The sequence below is a fragment of the Schistocerca serialis genome, chromosome 2 (genome assembly GCF_023864345.2).
Source record: "Schistocerca serialis cubense isolate TAMUIC-IGC-003099 chromosome 2, iqSchSeri2.2, whole genome shotgun sequence".
In the NCBI taxonomy this organism is placed as follows: Eukaryota; Metazoa; Arthropoda; class Insecta; order Orthoptera; family Acrididae; genus Schistocerca; species Schistocerca serialis.
In genome coordinates this window covers 237,458,877-237,476,761 of record NC_064639.1, presented here as the reverse complement: position 1 = coordinate 237,476,761, position 17,885 = coordinate 237,458,877, and positions in this window count along the sequence as shown.

Below are 17,885 nucleotides of genomic sequence, written 5' to 3'. Positions count from 1 at the left end.
CTCACTCCCTTCCCAACCACTGCTTCCCTTTCATGCCCTTGACTCTTATAACCGCCATCTGGTTTCTGTACGAATTGTAAATAGCCTTTCGCTCTCTGTATTTGACTCCTGCTACAATCAGAATTTTGAAAGACAGTATTCCAGTCAGCATTGTTAAAAGCTTTCTCTAAGCCTTCAAATGCCAGAAACGCAGGTTTGCCTTTCTTTAATCTATCTTGTAAGATAATTCGTAGGGTCAGTATTGCCTCACGCGTTCCAACATTTCTACGGAATTCAAACTGATCTTCCCCAAGGTCGGATTCTACCGGTTTTCCATTCGTCTGTAAAGAATTCGTCTTAATATTTTGCAGCCGTGAATTACTAAACTGATAGTTATGACTATAACAAATGAAAAAAGTGCTGCTTCGATTTTGTAAGATATTTGTAAAATGCAAATTTCTCTTGCTGAAGCTTCTTTTATAGTGTGTAAAATTGCCCTTCTCTACCACGTAACGACATTTTTGGGACCCACACTCTTTTCGTTGCGTTGTCTTGCACTTTTGTCTTTCTTCCGTAATGTACAAGTTACTCCTGCAAGCCGCGAACCATTTGAGTCCGATAAATGTCTTTTTTGTACAAATGTAGACTCCAGCATCCACGTATGTAGGGTACCATGTTGTGTGCGTGCACCTCGTGCGTGAAAACAATTGAGAATCAATTTACGAAGACCGCAGTGCGCGTGCAAAACCATTTGACAGCTATGCGAGTCTAAATCACGTGACTTGAATTGATTTGATGTGACGTAACGTGATGTGACGGACAATGTGAAAACATCCTGACGTGATGGCCAGCGTGAATTAGTCTTTATGCAGATACTTTAACATGGCAGTTTGTGTAAGATACCGGTAGAAGTCAGGCCTGAACTACCGCGTTTACGACACTGCCAGACTGAAGTAAGTACTCTTGACATCGAAGCGAATGGAAGCGAACACAAGTGGGTGTAATTTCGCATACTGTTCGCCAGTGTTCACTATCATCCGCTTGTTTCTGTGAACAAGCGTTTACAGTACGAAGAGATAACAAACATAGCCTGCGAACGCTGAGTTGTTGCTTTTTGGCGCTAATATCGGCAGACAAGATACAACGAACGCTATTTCGTTAGAACCACGATGCAAAACTTTGATATTCAAATAGGATTATTTTGGACGGCGAGTGCACTGTTTTTGACAAAATGGCGTAGGAAAGGAAGAATTTAGGTGTCTCAGTTTATACGTAAACGCGAAATGCGTGGAGGTAATACGCTTAGAACTGAATTTCAGCACCAGCTTTCCTTGACAACAATAAAAAACAATGCGCGTTTGTCGGTTGATGATTTCCGCTGGTTTCTCGTTCAGTGAGGAGGAAATATATTAGGTCTACAACTTTGCTTCCGCCGTTTTGCAAAAGTCGGCAGTAGCGGCAAATTTGGTACTGGTCATAGGTGTAATACAATACCATAAAAATATTAGTCGATTTGTGATTGCATCATAAGGTTATTCTCGATTAAGTACGTCTACTTAAGTACCAATTTCTCGCCATTTACGGGAAGTTTTAATTTTCTGCTTTAACATGAAGAAATCTGTAGCTGTGGCTCTTAAAATGGTGGGTAAGACCAATGGTGAGGGAACTATTAGTGGAAGAAGGTACAGAGAATGTTTTCAACGCCTTAAGAACGGTGATTTTGATGTCGAAGACCGGCATGGCGGTGGAAGACAGAACAGTCACAGGACATCATTATCGAAAGCAACTGATGCATTAGAGCCCAGCACTGAAACACAAACGCCCACAAAATACAGCGATAGACATGTAAAGGTAATTTTGCAGCGGGTCAGTGCTCGAACCCATGTCGCAAAACCCGTCAATAATATACATGGAAACGTTGAAATGAGAAGTCCTATCCCTTCCGCCGTATTCTCCGTAAGTTGCTCCCTCTGACTACCACCTTTTTCGATCAGTGGCATACAGTCTGGCTGACCAGCACTTCCGATCATAAGAACAAGCGCAAAATTGAATCGATTCATGGATCCCCACAAAAGGCGCCGTGTTCTTCCGCCACGAGATTCGTATGCTATCCGAAAGATGAGAGAATTTATTAGCAAGCGATGGGCAATACTATGAATCATAATATTTGTATAAGTTTTTCACAATAAACTCCCGAACTTCGAGAAAAAACGGAGGAAGCAAAGCTGTTGACATAGTAGAAGCAGAATGCTGATTACCGACAACCAACATAATCTGCAAGACATGGTAGCATTTACACTCCTGTTATTATCAACCGTAGAGATGTACGTTTTTGACTGCTTCGCAATTCAGTAGCTGCTATATGCGAGATGGTTTCCGATGTCTGCAGTGATATATGCGAAGCACTTCAAGGATTTTGCGAGGAGCGTTCAATAAATAAGGCAATGCATTTTTTTCTCAGCCGGTTTCGGTAAAAAAAAAAATTCAAAATTTGCTATGGGGCATCATGAAATTTACCTCTTCGGCCCCTATAGTTTCATCAAGTTCTGTTAGGTGGCGGCGCTATACGTAGCCTTCCAAACTGCCGTCTGTAACGGAGATACGTTCGAAGCAGAGAGCTGTCATTGAATTTAGTTTGATGGGAAATCAGAGCATCGCAGGTAGTCACAGACGTTTGCAGAATGTGTATGCAGGCCTGGCAGTGAACAAAAGCACGGTGAATCGTTGGGCGAGGCTGTGTCATCGTTGCAAACCTGTCCTATCTTCCGCCAGCAGGCTGACCGCAGGTAGCTGTGACGCCTGCAGTGTTGGAACGTGTGGACACTCTCATTCGCGGTGATCGACGTTACACAAACACTTCGCTGCGGATTTGGACTGGGACTCTGAAGGCGTTATTCTGTTTAGTGTACTTCCTCATGCTGGAACGGTCAATTGAGAATTTATTATGCTACCCTCGCTGTTTCGTCCCCTCCCCAAATCAACCAATCAACAACCTAATTTTCATCTTTTTTCGGAAAATTTTAACTTCTAGAATTGGCTGGTTGGGGGCATCGTCAAAAACAAGATTTTCATGTATGAGGGACATTCAAAACAAAATGAGTCGGAAATCTGTAACAGAAATTTGTCCCTGTATCGCCTATCATTGCTGAGCCACTCGTCCCACTGCAGCACAAGGCGGGGACTGGCCGTCCCATAAAATTCCTACAACTGCATTGTGAACCAGTTCTGAACGTATTGTTTGCCGTCCTCGTCCGAGGTGAATCGTTGGCCTATCAGAGCCTTCTTTAGTTCTCCAAAAGTGATATAATCACAGGGAGACAGGTCCGGAATGCATGGAGAGTGACAGAGGACCTCCGTTTTCAATGTCTTCAAGACTTCGTTGACTGCCTCTATGTATGGTTTAATTAGCCTGGTCGTTTCGATTTGATCGTTTTGCGAAGACTGGTCAATGTGAGTATCGAAGCGCATTCGCTATTGTCGCTTTCCGCAGGGAGTCGATAGGAAGGGGGTCATTTTGGTCAAGGAAGAAGGTGATCATAATTTTCCTTTGGATTTTTTTGGGTTGCGGCGATCCTGCATGGTTCCACTACAGACTTAGTCATTTTGACTCATGGCCGAAGTGGTGACTCCATGTCTCGTCTCCAGCGACGACTCGTGACTGAAACTCATTCCATGCGTTGGCATATCAAAGCAGATGTTGAAGAGGGAGTCCCATTACTGTGCTGGTTGAACACTGTGCGGCATCCACTCGTCGCACACTTAGTGAAATTTCTATCTGCCGTTATGACGGCGTCAACAGTTCCGACGCTTTCACCGATCTCCGTGGCAATGGCTGCAACCTTAAGTCGGCGGTCTTGAATAATGCGGGCTTCCACCTGTTGGACAATGGTGTCGGTAATGCTACATGGCGTTCCAAACGGTGCATTACAGGCCAGCGACATCCGTCCTTCCCTCAACGCTTGCACAACGCCTTGACCCTTGCAACGGACACGCAGGAAAAGCACACAACCATTAGCTCTTCTTTTGAAATCTCCATTCCATAGTTTTCATCACGACTGAGTGCAGTGGATTGTCGACGCATGCGCATGCTCATTCTGTCACTTGGACGTGTGCCTGTGTCCCTCTTAGTATGAGTCCTCAGCGCTCTTTATAGCGACCACACATTCTTCTGCAGGCAATGACATTACCTTTGTGTCAGCGGTTGCTTTTTATTTTACACCCAGCTCGTTTCTTTTTGAATGCACCTTACAGACGTCCAGCACAGCTTGCGCACTGGAGGGCATGGTAAAAGCGTACTGGGGTAGGACTTACCTGCCACTTTGGCCGCTGCATGTAATATGTCAGCGCAGCCGATATTGGAATCCGATGGCTGTCTGGTCAGCCTGTGGTAGATCCGATACGAGCCGCCGATTCTAGAGTTCCAGCCGTGACAGCGCGCAGATTTCCCATCGACAAAGGTGCCAGCGGCTCTCCTCTGATCTTGATTAGCTCTAACTTTTCATACAGGCGGGCCACGGCTAGGGACGGGAATCGTCTGTATCCTCAGAACAGTCACGTTGGCATCCCCTCGTGTCCCGCCGTATGACAGAATCAAGGTCACAGAAACAAAACATGCACTTTAAAATGCGCGGTTCGTGCAACTTGAAACGCTTAAATTGAAGCGGCAAGTCGGCTGGAATCAGACATCCTCGACTTTGAATTTTCCTATGATTATCGTTATTGCAATTACGTTGTTCGTTAGCTTCCTAAAAGCGAATATTGTTCCACTGCATAGTTTCGGTTGGTTCACATTGCATAACATGATTATCACCGAACCGACCTTGAGCTGCAAATCCAGTGAATTCTGGAATTCGGCTGGATAATTGACGACTTCATCTGGATCTGTTGTGGAATCGATCGACTTAAATGAATGCAACTGGCCAGTGATCTGGCTTTCAATTTTTATGTTCACATCGTCTACATCCTTATTTTTTGGTGCCAGAATGGGTCGTTCGCTCAAGCAAACGTGATTTTTGTAATTATCAGCATTATTAGGAAACACTTTCGTGATTAGTTCTTCTTTCGAAATTGTGAATTGACAAAGATTAAGGGGAACCGAAAAGAAGCCAGTGGATGTGTGAACCGGAATTTTTCCATTGCCAGTGTCTAATAACTGCTTGGAGAACACTTCCGTAGATTCGTCATTTTGTAACTTGGCTCTCATATTCATTGTTAACTTGAAAGTTTTCACATATCTCCACAAAATCGATGACTTCAAACGTTTATTTCATCAGCAGCTGTTGATCTTGGAATGACATCTTTCATCCCGCACACAGTCCATACCTTCCTCCATCGTCTCTCTGTATTTGATGGACGCCGATCGATATTTCGACGGCTCACTGCAGGCATTATTTCTAAAGAAATAAACGATGAACTGAAATCAATTAAATGTTTGCAAAATGACAAATTACTACGAACTGACATCAATTCAATCTCTGCAACACACTAAATATATGATTACCACCGATGACACACTGAAATCTCTCAGTTGCATTCCTTTTTCGCAAAATGTCAATATTCGATGCGGAATTTGTAGCTGTTAAGAAGACATGCGACAGCAGAACTGTCAAACTGAACGTCACATTTCTTCCATTGAGATTTTCATACAAAAATATCATCCAAATTTCCGACTTTTTTTTTATAGAATTCCCAAAAATTTTCTTTCATACAAACCTTGTCGTGACAATTACGAAAAGAAAAAATCAGCCAGGTTGGTCGAACTGTTCTCATGTTCTGATCTTTAATAGGTGCGGCAGTTCAGTTTTATCCAAACAGATGTTCCACTCGCCACAGCACGTGTACAGCGACCTGGTATCGACATTGCGAGGCAAAGCAATGAACCCTGCCCCAGGCATCAGATGCGCACAATCGATATCCAGCCGTAGGCGATCATTGAGCTACGTGGTTGGGTCAGGCCAACGCCCATTTTGAGGCAAAAACTGTGTACATACTGTGCGTGAATAACCCAGCAGTACAAAATTATATTAATCGGGCATATACATCCATTCCAAAGGACACTCCGCTGCGGGGAGTAGATTCATTAGAGCGGGCTTTTCAATATATTGCTTCCAGTGACGTCAGTCTTAAAATAAGTACAGCTTTAAGACAATTGAAATCCTTCATGCTTCCCATTATATCGTCGTCGTCATGCTCATGGTGGACCATGCTGCCAGTTCTCAATTTCATCCTCCCATCTCTTACACAGTCGTCCAACGTCTCTACGGCGAGTAGAGTAGTCTATTTTGCAGTTCTTTTCTCTTCCATGCGCAAGAGGTGCTCGCATTACTTACAGTTTTGTTCTTGCATCTTTTCATACATAGAAAAAATTTCTAATTATTGTCACGTTGTCGTATTGTATTTCGTCTCTTAAGGGTATGTCCAGCAGTCTCAGTAACTCTCTTCACCTTTCTCTTCAAAGCCCAATTCTCACAATCATGTAGCAACATACGCGCTCTCATCACATGGTGAAAGTAAAATTCTGTGTGCTTTCTTGTTTCACCTGTAAGCGTTTTGTTCGAAGTGCCAGACGTCAGTTGCAATTTATTCAAGTTACTCCTCAGCTCTTCATCTTCCTCTTGGGAAATCAAGCGACGAACTTGATAACCTGCCATATTATTTTATTGCCGATTACGATCTTTGAGACGACAATATATTTCCCCTTAAATCTACCAGCTTTGACTGGTTAACGGACATATCCGCATCTTAATTTAAAACTGATTTGTAGAGCTAATGTATTGCCAGTTTTAAGAAGTCTCGTTGTTGCCTGAAATTTAGTTTAAAACAATGTTTACAATAGTAAATTATTCTATTTTGCTTTGTCAGTCCTTAATAGCTACTTCAATACAAACACGTACTAGGTTTGGTGTCGGCAGCCTTGTCTCAGCCCCTGGCTCATGACTGGATCTGATAATCTTCTCATGTGGGTAGACCTTCCATATTACCCAAATCAATTGCTTCGAAACTCTTTCAAAATCTTTCGTGTAGTCAAGAAACAAAAAACGGGATTTCTAATTTGAACTCTGATCTCTTTCTTGGTCAGTTGTCTCCAGTTCCTACCAAATCGTCCTTTCCTGAAACCAAGCTGTTCTTCTGTCAAAATCATATCGCTAATTGTTTTTATGCGCCTTGTAATAATGTTGGCATAGATTGTTCATAGACTTACACTATGTGATCAAAAGCATCCGGACGCCTGGCTGAAAATGACTTACAAGTTCGTGGCGCCCTGCATCGGTAATGCTGGAATTCAGTATGGTACTGGCCCACCCTTAGCCTTGATGACAGCTTTCACTCTCGCAGGCATACGTTCAATTGGTGCTGGAAGGTTTCTTGGGGAATGGCAGCACATTCTTCAGGAAGTGCTGCACTGAGGAGAGGTATCACTGTCGGTAGCTAGGGCCTGGCACGAATTGTCGTTCCAAAACATCCCAGAGGTGCTCTATAGGATTCAGGACAGGACTCTGAGCAAAATGGTTCAAATGGCTTTGAGCACTATGGGACTTAACATCTGAGGTCATCAGTCCCCTAGAACTTAGAACTACTTAAACCTAACTAACCTAAGGACAGCACACACATCGATGCCCGAGGCAGGATTCGAACCTGCGACCGTAGCAGTCGCGCGGTTCCAAACTGAAGCGCCTAGAACCGCTCGGCCACCTCGGCCGGCAAGACTCTGAGCAGGCCAGTCTATTACAGGGCTGTTATTGTCGTGTAACTACTCCGCCAAAGACCGTGCATTATGAATAGCTGCTCGACCGTGTTGAAAGATGCAGTCGCCATCCCCCAACTGCTCTTCAACAGTGGGAAGCAAGAAGGTGCTTAAAACATCAATGTAGGCCTGTGTTGTGATAGAGTCGCGCAAAACAACAAGGGGTGCAAGCCTCCTCCATGAAAAACACTACCACACCACAACATCATTGGCTCCGAATTTCACTGTTGGCACTACACACGCTGGCGGATGACGTTCACTGGGCATTCGCCATACCCTGCCATCGGATCGCCACATTGTGTACCGTGATTCATCACTCCACACAACATTTTTCCGCTGTTCAATCGTCCAGTGTTTACACTCTTTACACCAAGCGAGGCGTCGTTTGGCATTTACCGGCGTGATGTGTGGCTTATGAGCAGCCGCTCGACCATGAGTTCCGAGTTTTCTCACCTCCCTCCTAACTGTCATAGTACTTGCAGTGTATGCCGTGCGGTTCTAGGCACTTCAGTCCGAAACCGCGTGACTGCTACGGTCGCAGGTTCGAATCCTGCCATGGCATGAATGTGTGTGATGTCCTTAGGTTAGTTAGGTTTAAGTAGTTCTAAGTTCTAGGGGACTGATGACCTCAGATGTTGAGTCCCATAGTGTTCAGAGACATTTGAACCATTTTGTATCTTTATGCAGTTTGGAATTCCTGTGTGATGGTCTGGATAGATGTCTGCCTATTACACATTACGACCCTCTTCAACTGTCGATGGTCTCTGTCAATCAACAGACGAGGTCGGCCTGTATGCTTTTGTGCTTCACGTGTCCCTTCACGTTTCCACTACGCTATCACATCGGAAACAGTGTACCTAGGGTTGTTTAGGAATGTGGAAATTTCGCGTACAGACGTATAGTGACACCCAATCACTCCGTGAGTTCCGCGGAGCGCCCCATTCTGCTCTCTCACGATGCCTAATGACTACCGAGGTCGCTGATACGGAGTACCTGGCAGCAGGTGGCAGCACAATGCACCTAATATGTAAAACGTTGTTTTTGACGGTGTACGGATACTTTTGATCACGTAGTGTATGTCCTCTTAACATTCTTTTGTGTAATATCAAAATCGGTCCATAATTCTTTACAACGTCGTTTTCTCGCAAGTTCCATTCGACGGCCCAGGGGACAGTGCGTGATCACGCCCCATTTTATAGTTCGGATTTTCTCAGTATCTGGGACTGGGACATGGGATGTTCCCAATCGGCAATGCTCGGAAGGGGGTTTCCAGTTTTGGCATTTGCCCTACAGAGAAAGAAAACCATCCGAAAGCTTATCTCGCTGGAGGTTCGAGTCCTCCCTCGGACATGGGTGTGAGTGTTGTCCTTAGCGTTAAGTTAGTTTACGTAGTGTTTAAGTGTAGGTATCGATGACCTCAGCAGATTGGTCCCTTAGGAATTTACACACACACACACACACACACACACACACACACACACACACACACACACATCCGAAAACCTAGGTGGAGAACGTGGGGTTTTGATATTTTGTTCGGACGACTTGTTCTCAGGCAAAAATATGTAGACGTAGTGTGTCAAAATGTAAAGTTGATTGTAAATATTTTTATTTTCATCTACCCCCCCCCCCCCCCACCTCTCTCTCTCTCTCTCTCTCTCTCTCTCTCTCTCTCTCTCTGTGTGTGTGTGTGTGTGTGTGTGTGTGTGTGTGTTCGTGCGTGTTTTCGTTGAGTGGAAGGTACTTAGCTTTTAATACATTTTATTGTCTACAATAAAGAACATGGCAGTCAGCGTGTTGTGTGTGGCGAACGACACACACTATAGTAAAATCATTTTATCCTCCTATATACGACTCACCAATGGCACACAGTACAAAACATTGGCGATACTCCTATCTATGACCTAATTTGTCTAATTCTACTTTTACGTATAAAGTGACACATGTACATCGCAGGAAAATATATCTATTCACCGTTGCAGTCCAGCTATGAAACGAATTTTTTCATTTGTAAACTAATCTTTAGTTTAAATTCAACATAATCGATAGGTCCTTTATTCAACCGGATCAGTGGAAACGTTTCAAATATGGTGGAACGCAGGTTGGGGTCTCGATAGTTTATGGCCTTCGTTGGACAGTACAAGATTCCGTCCATTAGCCAACAAAATGTGAACTGGTGGTTATGTCAAACATTTTTATTTAAACGGATGCTCCACCCGCCATAGCACGTGCACAGCGACCTGGTATCATCGACACTGAAGGAAGGATGACCCTTGGGATTTTTCCACCTTACGAAAAATCTGGAAACCATATGTCGGGGAACAATGACACCTCGGCTCAAGAAGATTGCACAATACAGTCAGCATTGTTGTTATCGTTCTCATTGAGCTCAACTGCCATAGCGAGAGGTAATCGGCATGACAGGAAGCAAAATAACCGTAATGTGACAAATATTGAGATCCGTCAAAGGGATATGTGTTTAGGGTATTACGAGATGGCAGGTTCTGTAGCGGAAGGTCGGCTAGTATCGGACAACAGCTGTTTCTAAACTCTTATGCTAGAGGCTGTACATGTCATGCCAGAGCAATGTACGTAAATTGAAGAAGAACGCGACCACTCACGCAATTTTGAATTAAAACAACAGTGCATTTAATAGTGCAACGTGTTACATAGCCCTAGTGAGTTTTTCAGTGCATGAACGTAGCTTGGGAGCGTTGCGTTTTATTTGCAATTAACATTACATTTTTAATTAATCTTTAGATACAACTGATATTATTCACTATGTTGTAGGCTGTGACAATGTCAAGCCCATGTAATAACAATGGGAATGTTAAACTACCACAACGTTGGTTTCGGGTTGTAACGGAAAAGAAATTTCTGGTTCTACCGGGCAAAACAGAGAGCAGCAAAAAAATTTTACGGTTTTTTCTTTAAAAACCAGAAGTGGAAAAGTCAAGAAATAAATAGAATGATAATAACGTGAAATAACTTGTCTAAAAAGTCAAGCATCCCGAAATCACAATCACGGAAGTGAGTAAGAAGCATTTAGTTGCAAGAAATACGTTAGGTAATAAACTGAAAGTTTTAAGGAAAAACAAAGCCTGTTTTAGGAAATAGTAATACTTTTGAAAGAACATTCAGTGATGAACAGTAAGTAGTATTGTACGGCGATGTTAAAAATTTAGTCAGCCAACTTATGTCTATGAGTAAAGAAGAGTTCTTGAATCAGCGTACAAATACGCAGACCAACTGAAAATAAAGCATCGGTCCAATAAGAAAAAGTGAAAGTGGGTAAAGACTTTTCAGATTTTTATGCAAAAACTTGAAGACGCAAGGCTGAGGGTAGCTGAATCTATGAATTTGCAGCGAGCAACAGATTTCAGAAAGGAACGAGTTGACAGATGACAAACTGAGTAAGCTGTTGGACAGGATCAAGTCTGTAACCGATATGATTATTCAGTTTCTCGCGGCGTATTTATTCATCGAAGAATTCCACGGGTGTACTATCGGTTCATAGTGTCCAACGGGCACAGTGTTTCGACGTTCAGACACGTCCCGGACAGTCATTGCACCTGAGTATGTCGACATGTCTGATCGCCAAAATATTATGCCCGTTGAACACTATGAAACGCCCGTGGACTGTTCGATCACGTTTATAACCATTTATAATCCAATGCAAAAAAAATTACCTTTTCACGCATTACAGTTTCGTGTCTTGTACAACCCTCCAAAAACAAAGTTGGAAAAACATAAAAAAATCAATAAACGTATGTTCTTAAGACATCTAGTTTTATAATACTTTAATTAACGTCTCATAGTATTGCTTCCCCTCCTTCCCCCCCCACCCCTTTCCTCCTCAACCATGTACTTTGTCGTAGGTAGGGAGACTAGCGTGCCTCAGCGATACAGATAGTCGTACCGTAGGTGCAACCACACCGGAGGAGTAATTGGTGAGAGACCAGACAAACGCGTGGGTCCTGAAGAGGGGCAGCAGCCTTTTCAGTAGTTGCAGGGGCAACAGTCTGGATGATTGACTAATCTGGCCCTGTAACACTAACCAAAACTGCCTTCCTGTTGTGGTACTGCGAACGGCTGAAAGCATGGGGAAACTACAGCCTTAATTTTTCGCGATGGCATGCAACTATACTGTATCGTTAAATGATGGTGACATCTTCTTGTGTAAAGTTTTTCGGAGGTAAAATAGTCCCCCGTTAAGATCTCCGGGCGGGGACTACTCAGGAGGACGTCGTAACCAGGAGAAAGAGAACTGGCGTTCTACGGATCGGAGAGTAGAATGTCAGATCCCTAAATCGGGCAGGTAGGTTTGAAAATTTCAAAAGTAGACTGGATAGGTTAAAGTGGGAGTTAGTGGGGTTCGGTGGCGGGAGGAACAGGACTTCTGGTTAGGTGAATACAGGGTTATAAAAAGAAATCGAATAGGGGTAATGCAGGAGTAGGTTTAATAATGAATAAGAAAATGGGAACCCGGGTAAGCTACTATGAACAGCATAGTGAACACATTTTTGTAGCCAAGATAGACACGAAGCCCACACCGACCACAGTAGTACAAATTTCTGTGCCAACTAGCTCAGCGGATGATGAAGAGATTGAAGAAATATATGATGAAATAAAAGAAATCATTCAGATAATTAAAAGAGATGAAAATTTAATAGTCATGGAGGACTGAAATTCGATTGTAGGAAAAGGAAGAGAAGGAAAAAAAGTAGGTGAATGAGGACTGGGGGAAGAAATGAAAGATGAAGCCACCTTATAGAATTTTGTACAGAGAATAATTTAATCATCGCTAACACTTGGTTTAAGAATCATGAAAGAAGATTATATAGGTGGAAGAGACCTGGAGACACTGGAAGGTTTCGGATTCATATATAACGTTAAGACAGAACTTTCTGAACCAGATTTTAAATTTTAAGATATTTCCAGGGCCGATGTGGACTGTGACCACAATTTATTGGTTATGAACTGTAGATTAAAACTGAACAATTTGCGAAAAGGTAGGAATTTAAGGAGATGGGACAATGGTAAACAGAAAGTATCAGAGATTGTTGAGAGTGTCAGATGGAGCATTAGGAAACGATTGACAACAGCGTGGGAAAGGTATACAATAGAAGAAGAATGGATAGCTTTGAGAGATTAAATAGTGAAGGCAGTAGAGGATCAAGTAGGTAAAAAGACGAAGTCTAGTAAAAATCCTTGGGTAATACGAGAGATACTGAATTTAATTGATGAAACGAGAAAATATAAAAATGCAATAAATGAAGCAAGCGAAAGGGAATACAAACGTCAAAAAAAGAAAGAGTGACAGGAAATGCAAAATGGCTAAGTAGGAACGCCTAGAGAACAAGTGTAAGGATTTAAAACCATATATCACTAGAGGAAAGATAGTTACACCTACAGGAAAATTAAAGAGACATTTGGAGGAAAGAGAGCCACCGATATGAATAGCAAGAGGTGAGATGGAAAACCAGTCGTAAGTAAAGAAGGGAAGGCTGATAGGTGGAAAGAGTATATACGGGGTATATTCAAGGGAGATTTACTCGAGGGCAGTATTATAGAAATGGAACAGGACGTACATGAAGAGGAGATGGGACATAAGATACTGCGCGAAGAATTTGACAGAGCACTGACGAACAGAATAATATTTCTTTAGAACTATGAATAGCCTTGGGAGAACCAGCCGTGACATAGCTCTTCCATCTGGTGAGCAAAACTTATGAGACAGACGAAATAACTCTAGACTTCAATAAGAATACAATAATTCCAGTTCGAAAGAAAGCAGATGCTGACAGGTGTGAATATTACCGAACTATCAGTTTAATAAGTCATCGTTGCAAAATAATAATACTAATTTTCTACAGAGGAATGGAAAAACTGGTAGAAGCCGACGGCGGGGAAGACCAGTTTGAATTCCAGAAGGAAAGGCAAACCTACGATTATAACATTCGTAGACTTAGAGAAAACTTTTAACAATGTGACGGGAATACTCTGTTTGAAATGAAGAAGGTAATAGGGGTGAAATACAGGGAGCTAAAGGCTATTTACAAATTGTGCAGAAGGCAGTTATAAGAGTCGACGGGCAGTGGTCCAGAAGGGAGTGAGACGAGATTGTAGCCTATCCCCAATGTTTTTCCATCTGTACATTGAGCAAGCAGTAAAGGAAACAAAAGAAAAATTTGGAGTAGCAATAGAAGACCAGAGAGAAGAAATAAAAACTTTGAGGTTTGCTGATGACAATATAATTCTGTAAGAGTCAGCAACGGATTTGGAAGTGCAGTTGAACGGAACGAACATCAACAAAAGCAAAAGTAGGATAATGGAAAGTAGTCGATTTAAATCAGGTGATGCCGAGGAAATGAGATTAGAAAATGAGACATTTAAAGTAGTAGATGAGTTTTGCTATTTGAGTAGCAAAATAAGAGATGATGGCCGCAGTAGAGAGGATATAAAATGTAGACTCGTAGTAGCAAGAAAAACATTTCTGAAGAAGAGAAATTTGTTAACACCGAGTATACGTTTAAGTAAAAGGAAGTCTTTTTTGAAAGTATTTGTATGGAGTGTGGCCATGTATGGAAGTGAAACATAGAGGATAAACAGTTTCGATAAGAGGAGAATAGAAGTTTTTCAAATGTGGTGCTACAAAAGAACGCTGAAGATTAGATGGGTAGATCACGTAACTAATGAGGAGGTACTGAACGGAATTGGGAAGCAAAGAAATTTGTGGCACAACCTGAGTAGAAAATATTTTGAGACATCATGGGATCACGGATCACCAGTTTCGCACAGGCGGGAAGTGTGGGGAGTACAAATCGTATAGGGAGACCAAAAGAGGAATACAGTAAGCAGATTCAGAGAGAAATAGGTAGCAGTAGTAACTTCGAGATGAAGAGACTTGCACAAGATAGAGTAGTATGGAGAGCTGCATCAAACCAATCTCCGGACTGAACACCATAACAACAACATTGGCATTGCTTAGTGTGAAGGGCTTTCAGTAAAATCTTCAGAAAAACTTTGGAAAAGTTTACATGCTCAGTACCTTCCCCTACTGCGCGCCCTGACGAGTAATCCATGCACAGAGAACCCGCGCGGGGTAGCAGCGTGGTTTGGGGCGGCTTGCCACGGTTCACCCGGCTCCCCTCGTCGGAGGTTCGAGTCCTCCCTCGGGCATGGGTGTGTGTGTTGTACTTAGCGTAAGTTAAAGTCAGATTAAGTAGTGTGTAAGCCTAGGAACCGATGACCTCAGCAGTTTGGTCCCATAAGAACTTACCACAAATTTCCAGTTTTTTCTATTCACAGAGGCGCACTGTTTCCTTGATAAAGGAGCTTTCATGTAAAAGAAATAAAACTGTGCACAGATTAAAACTTCCTTCCGGACTGAAGCTCGAAATATTCCTGTAGCCCAGGTTCCTGTCCATGTTCGACACATACTTTTATGTGGTCAGAAACTTACGTTTTTTCTCAGCAGAGTTTAAAGTTCACTGTGGAAAACAATCTTATCATTCCGTTGCATTTGTTATGTCATTGTTCTTGCGCTTATTTTAAAGTTATAAAAAATTAGGAAGATATAATGAAATCGGTCAAAGTGCTTAATATTTAAATTATGAAATGGTAGCGGTATACAAGATTGTTCGGAATGTACCTTGAAAATTCAGGTGATGTGTCTAGAACACCTTAAGTAGGCATCCGCTTACCATGAACCTATGCATCACGACCGAGACGTGATGTAAGAAGGACCATCATTACCATTTGAGGGATGAGATTTGGAGGTGTGTGTTTTCGTCTCACCAGTGATTCAGCGTCATTTTGTGTTTGTCAGTATGCACTGGACGGATATCTAAACCATCTGTTCTTCTGTTGTACTTGTATGAATTTTCGAAGAAAAAGCAGATGCAGCAATTCACTTGTCACATATCCATTTCCACAGAAAATTATCTAGATTTTCAATGAGAATCATTTGCACATTCTTACAGAAGTAATTGAATTCGTATCGAGAATTTATTTTTCTGTTAGAATCTGAGTAAAATTTAGTTTGCAGTTACTGATACGGAGCAGGCAGGTAGCTTGGAGTGATAATGTGGCAGACGATGAATAAGCACAATTGTTAACCAGAATACTTGCACACATAATTTTATTAATCAAAATTAGTTTGGTCTTCTGCAAAATAAAGTTTCTCAGCATATAATTTGTTATAACAAAGCTTTCCTTGAAAACAGATTTCAGCATTTCCTCAGTTCATCAGATAGATGATTGTGTAATAATTAATAAGCAATGAAGGCCTTGGAATGACTTGTTGAAGTAATTAAATAACTATTACGTGAGTATAATTACAGAAATATAATTCCGTTTATAGTTGAGTAAAACAGACGGATGTCTGAAATAATTAGGTTCACAGGCACTGACATAAGCATTAATCTAGGCAACATGATAATACGTTGTTTCTTAACAATCCATTGGAGCTTTGAAATAGTAATAACAATCTTTACATTAGTCAGGATAACAAATGATGCACACCTATAAGAGAGAGAAAAAGCAACTAAAAAGAGCATTTAAATGGATAAAACACCAATTAAGAAAACTATATTTTGCTACAAAAGAACACAGGAGGTGCCAACTACGCTTGGTTAGACAATAAAAGGATTAATACGCTATACATACTCTGAAAATATTTAAAATGTTGCAGCCGAATATGAATAAAAAAGTAGTTGTAAAATGCCGCTAAACTATGTTCTGTTTTAGCACTCTCTGAATTTTCACAAGAACTTAAAGAAAAACAACCAGTAATGATTCACAGTTGTTAAGTATGTATGAAAATTATGTATATATCCTAAATTCCTTGCCCCCCTCTCTCTTTGCCCGTCTTCTCATCTCCCCTCTCTCTCTCCATACATCTCCTTCTCCCCTTTTCTCTCTGTACATAACCTTCTCCCTCCTCTCTCTCTGTCCATTTCCGCCTGAATATCCAGTAGAGCCCCATGTAAAAATTTGAAGTAAATCCGTAAAAAAGATTTTTTCGAGATTTTGATGTCAATGTTTCTCCTTTATATATTACATGTATACAGTGAAGAGCCAAAAAAACCTGGTACACTTGCATAATCTTGCATAATGTCGTGTAGGGCCCCCGCGAGCTGGCAGAAGTGCCGCAGCACTACCTGGCATGGACTCGACTGGAGTCATAAGTAGTGCTGGAGGGAACTGACGCCATGAATCCTGCAGGACTGTCCATAAATCCGTAAGAGTACGAGGCGGTGGAGATCTCTGCTGAGCACTAGGTTGCAAGGCATCCCACATGTGCTCAAGCGAAAGTGTTTAAACACGGAAGAATGTTCCTGGAGCCACACTGTGGCAATTTTGGACGTGTAGGGTGTCGCATTGTCCTGCTGGAATTGTCCAAGTCCGTCGGAATGCACAATGTACATGCCTGGATGCAGGTGATCAGAGAGGATGCTTACGTACGTGTCACCTATCACAGTCGTTTCTAGGCGTAGCAGGGGTCCCATATCACTCCAACTGCACACAACCCACACCATTACAGAGTCTCCACCAGTTTCAACAGTCCCCTGCTGACATGCAGGGTCAGTGGATTCATGCAGTTGTCTCCATTCCCGGACACGTCGATCCGCTCGATACAATTGGAAACGAGACTCGTCCAACCAAGCAACATGTTTCCAGTCTTCAACAGACCAATATCTCTGTTGACGGGCCCAGGTGAGGCGTAAAGCTTTCTGTTGTGCAGTCATCAGTACACGAGTGGACCTTCGGCTCCGAATACCCATATCGACGATGTTTCGTTGAACGGTTAGCACGCTGACACTTGTTAATGGCCCAGCATTGAAATCTGCGGCAATTTGCGGAAGGGTTGCACTTCTGTCACGTTCAACGATTTTCTTGAGTCGTCGTTGGTCCCGTTCTTGCAGGATCTTTTTCCGGCCACAGCGATATCGGAGATTTGATGCTTTACCGGATTCCTGATATTCGCGGAACACTCGTGATGTGGTAGTACGGGAAAATCTCCACTTCATAGCCATCCCGGAGATGCTGTGTTCCATCTTTCGTGCGCCGACTATAACACCACATTCAAACTCACTTAAATCTTGATAACCGGCAGTTGTAGCAGCAGTGTATTTATATATCTAACACATTACAAAAA